Source organism: Scleropages formosus, chromosome 22 (genome assembly GCF_900964775.1).
Source record: "Scleropages formosus chromosome 22, fSclFor1.1, whole genome shotgun sequence".
In the NCBI taxonomy this organism is placed as follows: Eukaryota; Metazoa; Chordata; class Actinopteri; order Osteoglossiformes; family Osteoglossidae; genus Scleropages; species Scleropages formosus.
The window spans coordinates 14357941-14364986 of record NC_041827.1 but is presented as its reverse complement, the minus strand read 5'-3'; the positions used below and the strand labels follow the sequence as shown (position 1 = coordinate 14364986).

Here is a 7046-nt window from a genome sequence, read left to right as displayed (position 1 = left end):
TATGAAGGCTGTTGTACCTAATGTTGGAAATTAAAGCATGAGCCGAATGTTACCCTAACTGGAAACATTGTTCTGCAGCCCTCTGGTGATAAAAGTTTAGAAATCCGGGTGTTCCGGGTGCTCTGGTTTCCTCCCACAGTCCAAAGAGGTGGGTTCAGGTTCCCCATAGTGTGTGAGTGACAGTGTTCCACTGGTGTATGGATGAGTAACCCAGTGTAAGTAGTGTATCTAGCAGTGTAAGTCACCTTGGTGAATAAGGTGTGTGGACTGGTAACACTACATAGAGTTCATCTGCTAAATAAATAAATGTAAATGTAATTAAATGTAAATCAGGATTATATTTAGCAGAATAGCTATATTCTATATATTAAAGTATATGAGGAACAAAACAAACACGGAGACATAAAATGAAAATATCCTTTTAATTCAGCCTTTTTCAAATATTGAACTATTTTAAATATGGTACAGTAGCATCTTGAAGAGTAACTGACTCAGTCCAGTTAGTAATTTTTGGAGTATACTTAGTGTTTTCAAACTTACATTACATTATTGACTATTACATCATTACAATTTACTTCTGATTATTCTTTACATACTCTTTATTTTATTTCTGACCGTCTAGTTTTCGTTTATGACTTCTATTTTTACTCTGCTATTGGTTACTTGGTGCCTTTCCCTTTCTTTTGCCTGCAGTGGAAATTTCTAGAACAGCAAGTGGAACTTAGGAGGACTGCTAAGTATACTATATTTTATAATAATAAAATATAATACAAAAGATGAAAACCAGTGAGAAACAGTTAAAAAGCAATCAGTCTTTTTCAGTGTTTTTACTTGGCTTTTAGGCTGTACAAGTTTCCTGTTTTTCTGAAGAAATTGAGCTCCAAGTTTTTCTGTCATTCACAGCTATACACACTGCAGAACTGTACAGAACTGTTGAGTAATTCCTTTTATTTTTGTTCCCTTAGGCACAGGGTCTATGGATTACTGTTGTTTCCCAGCGCTACTCTGATTAATTTAACCACTGTTTGGATAAAAAATGTCACCTTGTTTCCAAGATAAAATTTGTTTGCTCAGAGTAAAGGAAAGCAGTTAAGTCATTCATACCTGAAAAATCACAATGGTGTTTTCTTTACTATTACCTTGAAACAATGAGAAGTGAACACTTGCCTGCATATTTCTTCAAGAATAGTACATTACAGTGCACACGAAAAGCAGCTGATACCATTTTTCAAATGAATGTTTGTGCTGTGTAAAATTCTGTGAATGTTCTGTGCAACTGATGGGCAGCTATCAGAATTTTTCAAGCAACTGTAACTAACTTCATGCCAGCATACCTTCTGAAGAGAGTTTTAAAATCTTGATGATTTCGATCGTGGCTTAGGGCACAAAATGCACCACCTAGTCTCATGGTGAAATCATGAATATGCTTTGAATTTGCAAGTGGCCGAACTCAGACCTGGCTGACATTTAAATTGCTTGCCTTTATCGAATTTCTTTGAGTTCTTGTCCCCCTTAGAGCTCATTACATTGTTGCCAGGGGGTGTGGTGGACCAGAGACACTCATTATGCCACTCAAATGATTTTGGGAACACAGTTTTTCACCTGGTGTTTTTCCTGTCACTTGTTGCTGGAGAGTGCATAGCAAAGCAAACGGCAACGTTTGCAGCGTTCATGGTATGCATGGTCCGGCCAGATTTGGGCACACAGAATTTTTACTTATGAAATACATTATGAGCGTCATTGATAAACACAAGTTAAATAGTTGCTTTCATTGAGCAGTAGACTAAATTTCTAGATAAAGCATGCTCCTATTTGTATGCAGGACTCAGCTGACATCGTAGTCTTAGTCTTAGATCCTCCCGTGCTGTTGGGCACATCGGGAGACGAAGTCTCTCCACCTCTGCCGGTCCTCTGTCAGCGCTTCAGCTTCGTTCCAGGATACGCCAGTGAACTTAAGATCGTTGATGAAAGTTTGACGCCAGGTGGTGCGGGGACGGCCCCGGCCACGCCTGGCCCCCAGGGGGACACCAGTGCATTACCACCCTGCGAATGCGATCTCGTTGCATTGGTAAAATATGCCCGGCTAGCCTGAGTCGTTGTTGCGTGATTGTAACTTGAAGACAGCTGAAATTTCCCTGGCGCAAGACTTCTTCATTGGTAATGCGGCCGATGCACTGGATCTTGAGAATTCGCCGGAGACATTGTTGGTGGAATGCGTTTATCCTGCGAACAGTGTTTGCCGTTAGCTTCCAAGTTTCACATGCGTAGATTGTGGTCGGGACGACAATGGAGGCGTATAGTCGTAACTTAATCTTGAGGGAGATTGAAGCTGACATCCAGATGTGCTGGAGGTGACGGAACACGGCCGAAGCTTTCCCTATCTGGAAACCGGACATCAGTCTCAGCGTCACCATCGTGACAAACAATGCTCCCCAAGTAGGTGAATTTCTCCACTGTCTCCAGTCATGTCGCATCAACAGTGATGTTGGCTGGCACGCCTACGAGTCCGGTCTTCATGATCTTTGATTTTTCCGAGCTGATACGCAGGCCGATCTTACCGGCTTCGTGGCTGAGTCTCTCGGCTGCGTTTTGGAGCTGGGTTTCGTCTTCGGCTAGCAGGGCCATGTCATCGGCAAAATCTAGATCTGTCAAGCTATCTTGATCTGTCCAAGGGATGCCTGCTTCAACATATGCAGTTGCCTTTTTTGTGATGAAGTCAAGGGCAACGAGAAATAGGTTCGGTGAAAGGATACAGCCCTGGCGAATGTCGGTAGTGATCTTGAAAAAAGCTGTGTGCCCTGCGTCGGTCCTTACACAGCATGAGGAGTTTAGATACAGATCCTTAAAGACAGTGACGAAGGCTTCTGGGATGCCATAGACTCGGAGGATCGCCCACAACGAGTCTTGATGGATTCTGTCGAATGCCTTTTTGAAGTCGATAAAGTTGATTTAAACTGGATGGCGATATTCAACACATTGCTCGATGATATTTCGTAGGGTGAAGATTTACTCGCAGCAGGAGCGGTCATTACGGAAACCCGCCTGCTCTTCTCGCAGCCGTTGGTCGATGGCACGGCACAGACGATGTAAAATAACAGCGCAAAAAGCCTTCCCTGGAACCAAAAGGAGCGTGATGCCTCATCAGTTTGCACAGTCGGTGACATTGCCTTTCTTGGGGAGCCGAACGATGACGTCTTTTCTCCAATCCTCAAGGACTTTCCCCTGGTGCCAGCAGATGTTGAATAGACGGGTCAGCTGCACAGCCATGGGCTGACCACCCGCTTTCAGGAGCTCTGAGTTGATCTCATCGAGTTCAGCCGCCTTACTGTTCCTGACCCCTTTGATGGCCATCTTCGTCTCTTCAAACAAAATATCGCCCATGTTGACATCTAGGTCGTTATGCGCCTCTTCTACGGTGAAATCGTATGTGGCAGGTGGGTCAGGCTGGTTGAGGATGTCTCAAATGTTCCATCCACCTTTTGTTCTGTTCGGCTTTGGTCAGGAAAAGCTTTCCATGTTTATCTTTAATTGGGATGTTCGAATAGCTCCGCGATCTCGTGAGCTCGCTAACGATTCGGTAAAGCTTTCTGGAGTTGCCGCGATCCGCTGTGTCCTGGGCCTCCGCCCCCTTTCATAGGAGCCAGTCTTTCTTGTCTCGACGACATGATCGTTTGACTTGATGGTCGAGGTCGGCGTATAGTGTAGTCGCGAGTGCTTGTTCATTCCCAGCGTGAGCCTGATCCCTACGCTGTTTCGCTCTTCGTCTTTCATCGATCAGTTGCCATGTCCTGTCTTGGATCCATCGTTCTTTAATCTTTCCCCGTCGGTGCCAAATCTTCTCGTCTGCACAACTCCGGATGATGGTTTTCATCATCGTCCAACTGTCTTCGATGTCAGCAATATCAGTAAGGGTCTCGAACCGATTTTGGAGGTCAAGTGCAAACCCTTTGGTGATATCTTGGTCTTTAAGCTTTTCTAAGGCAAATGGACACTTGACCATGACTTGTCTTTGGCGTTTGAGTTTGAGCTTGAGATTCGCCCGGACTAGATAATGATCAGAGCCAACATCCGCCGCCCTGTAGACCCGCGCATCGCGGAGAGATGTCCGCCATCTTCGACTGATGCAGATGCGATCAATCTCATTAAAGGTGACGCCGTCTGGTGCATGCCATGCCATGTCTTCTTGTGAATAAGACGATGTTGAACGAAGGTGTTACCAATACAAAGGTCATGATGGTCGCAGAATGAGATCACCTGCTCGCCGTTGTCACTCAGACGTTTCAATGATACAAAAGGACCAACGATAGACTCAAATCCGTTTCGATCACCGCCTAGCTGTGCGTTGAAATCACCAAGGACGATCTTCAAGTCACGACAAGGTATTTCGTCGAGAGTATCTTGTAGTTGGCCGTAAAACTCATCCTTGTCAGCATCATCGGGTTTGTAAGTCGGTGCATAGATTTGAACGATCGTAATTCGGATGCTCTTGGTCCGGAGGAGTGCGGTGATTACCCTGTCACTCACAGGTTTCCATCCGATGAGGGATTCAGCCGCTCGTTTGCTCCGAACGATACCTACACTTCGTTCATGGTACTCTGTAGGACCGAAGAACAGGATGATCTTACCGTCACTGACCAATTGTCCACTGCCGATCCACCGTACCTCGCTAATTCCCAGTGCATCGAGACGATAATTGTCGAATTCCCAGAAGAGTTGGGCAAGCCAGCCGGCTTGGTAAAGTGTGCGAACGTTCCAGGTGTCAAGTCTAGTAATCGTTTTTGCCGAGAAAAACGCATCCTTCTTCAGGCGTTGGACCCCATTGCTGGTTTGCCTCGATTTGCTTGCAGGAATAGTAGCTGAGGAGATATTCATCGTTTCTTTAGCAGTATGGGTTTAATGGGGACGGGTCGCTAGCCCGACGCCCAACCCTCCTCCTTTTCTCATCCAGGCTTGGGACCGGCAACAGCGGAGTTGCTCAGCTGACATAAGGGAATGCAAAATCCAAGGTTCTTTTACTAATTTAATTAAAATGCCATAACGAAACAAACATACAAGAATTAAATTGCTAAACATGAGTCAAACCCTTTACTTTTTTCATGAGTTTAAAAATGCCCCCTTTTTGGTATTCTTTAATAAAGGCATTTTAATTAAATTTCAGTAAAACTGTTCTTGGCTTTTGGATAAATACAGAATCTCTTTGTATGGGCAGCTGTTTGGATTCTGTCACTGAAAGATGTCACAGTTCTTTTTTTCTGACACTTATGTTTTCAACCGCAGTACAGTGTCCTGGATATGCAAAACTATGTAAAATAAAAAAGTTGCACGAAGGCCATGCAGACGCCATTAAACTGGAAAATAAGACTGAATGTTGCACATGCAAAATCTTGCTGTGGATGATATGTCCATGAGACCAGGCTTGATGTAGCAGTGGGTCTGGTTTCTGTTATGGCATATTTTCTATGTTAACTATTTAATTTCTCCTTTGTCTTCCAGTGGTGTTTTTTTTTCTTATTTAATTAATTACTATTATATTATAAGGAATTTTATTCAGCAACTTGCTGCACTTTAAAATCCCCTGTCGTTGTCTGGCTTTCTGAAATGATTCTCCCCAGAGAGTAGCCAGACTGTTGCTCTCAGCCAGCCTCTGGCACCTCCAAAAGCATGTCACACAAACTGGCAACTTAACATCTCTCTCCTTCAGAGAAGCTACCCCGAAGGTACAGCTTAGGGATGAAAGACACCCCGAGAATAAAGGCACCAATATTGAATATAGAAGCAAAAATGTGTAAAAGTGGATGTTACAGTGTGCTGATGCCAACTATCGTGTCTTTAGTGCAATCCATTTCCATTCAATTACATTCCCTTTATTGATTCAACACAGTCACTGTGTCTCTGGTGAATCGGTGACATTAAAATGCCCTTAACGTGTGACTGTGTGATCGAATGCATGCATGTGTGTGTATATGTGAGTGGCCTGTGATGAATTAGTACTCCATCTGGGCTGGACACCACCTTGACTCCAAAGGAAGTATTGTGTGTTTGGAATTGAATAAGTGGTAACTGGGGTTGAATGGGTGTTTTCACACAATAAAACATCTTACTAACATGTTTCCCCTATTAAATTGATTTGCTATTACTATAAATTCTACTGTATATCTACCTCTGTCTTCTCCTTGTTATGAAGAAACAATTGCCCAAACTATCTGGTTTTCAGCCTTGAATTACCTATTGGAACAACAAAAACATCATTCAGTCACATTTCATATTTCTCTTAGATGCATCATTGTCTTTGCTGAGGTGAAGCTTTGGGCTTTGCTTGTTGGAAGTTTGTCATCTTTTCCACTGTATGATGTTACCTTTTCCCAGGGTATGTAACATTTGTTTATTTTGTTTTTCCACTACTCCTAACTACCATAATTAATTGAAAAACCTTTTACATCAATTGTCCGCTGTTTCGCAAAACAATACATTAAGCAGACCCTTAATAAAACTGTGATTTTTCTGAAACTCTGTGGAAAGTACGCCCAAGCACATTGTATCTAAGTGGGCTGAATTTTGAAGTAGGTGTCTCTTGATTCATTTATCAAACACAAACATGAGACTCTTGCTATTCATTCACACCCCTACTGAGTGTGAATACTTGTGCAGAGTGCAGTCGTGGGCGACAATGCAGACTTTGAATATAAAAATAAATGTGTCAGTGCAAAAGCTGCTGGGTATTTGTGCAACAGCAACAATATAAACAATTATTACTCAGAACTGTGAACATACAGTAAGAATATCAATTATTGCTTTAATCACAAACATGAGCATGAAGCATAGCAAAAAGACAAATATATTTTGTCTCCTAGTGATTATGGATGCCTGAAGGGTTAGCAGTGTTGTGACTGATATAAAGTGCTCCATTTTGGTTTAGAGTAAAGTTGGGGGGGTAGTGGATGGAGTCTTCCTGCTCACCATGTCAGGCCTGCCCAGCAATGGCTCTCTTGGCTCAGTGAGTGGTCTTAGAAACAGGGATTCCACACCAAGCGGGAGGCCTACAGATG

At 43.2% G+C, this 7046-nt stretch overlaps 1 pseudogene; it reads right to left on the bottom strand.

Annotated features, from left to right (window-relative positions):
• Positions 1-3439: 3439 nt before the first annotated feature.
• On the bottom strand, positions 3440-4872 carry LOC108928366 (craniofacial development protein 2-like; annotated as a pseudogene).
• Between the last annotated feature and the right edge of the window lie 2174 nt (positions 4873-7046).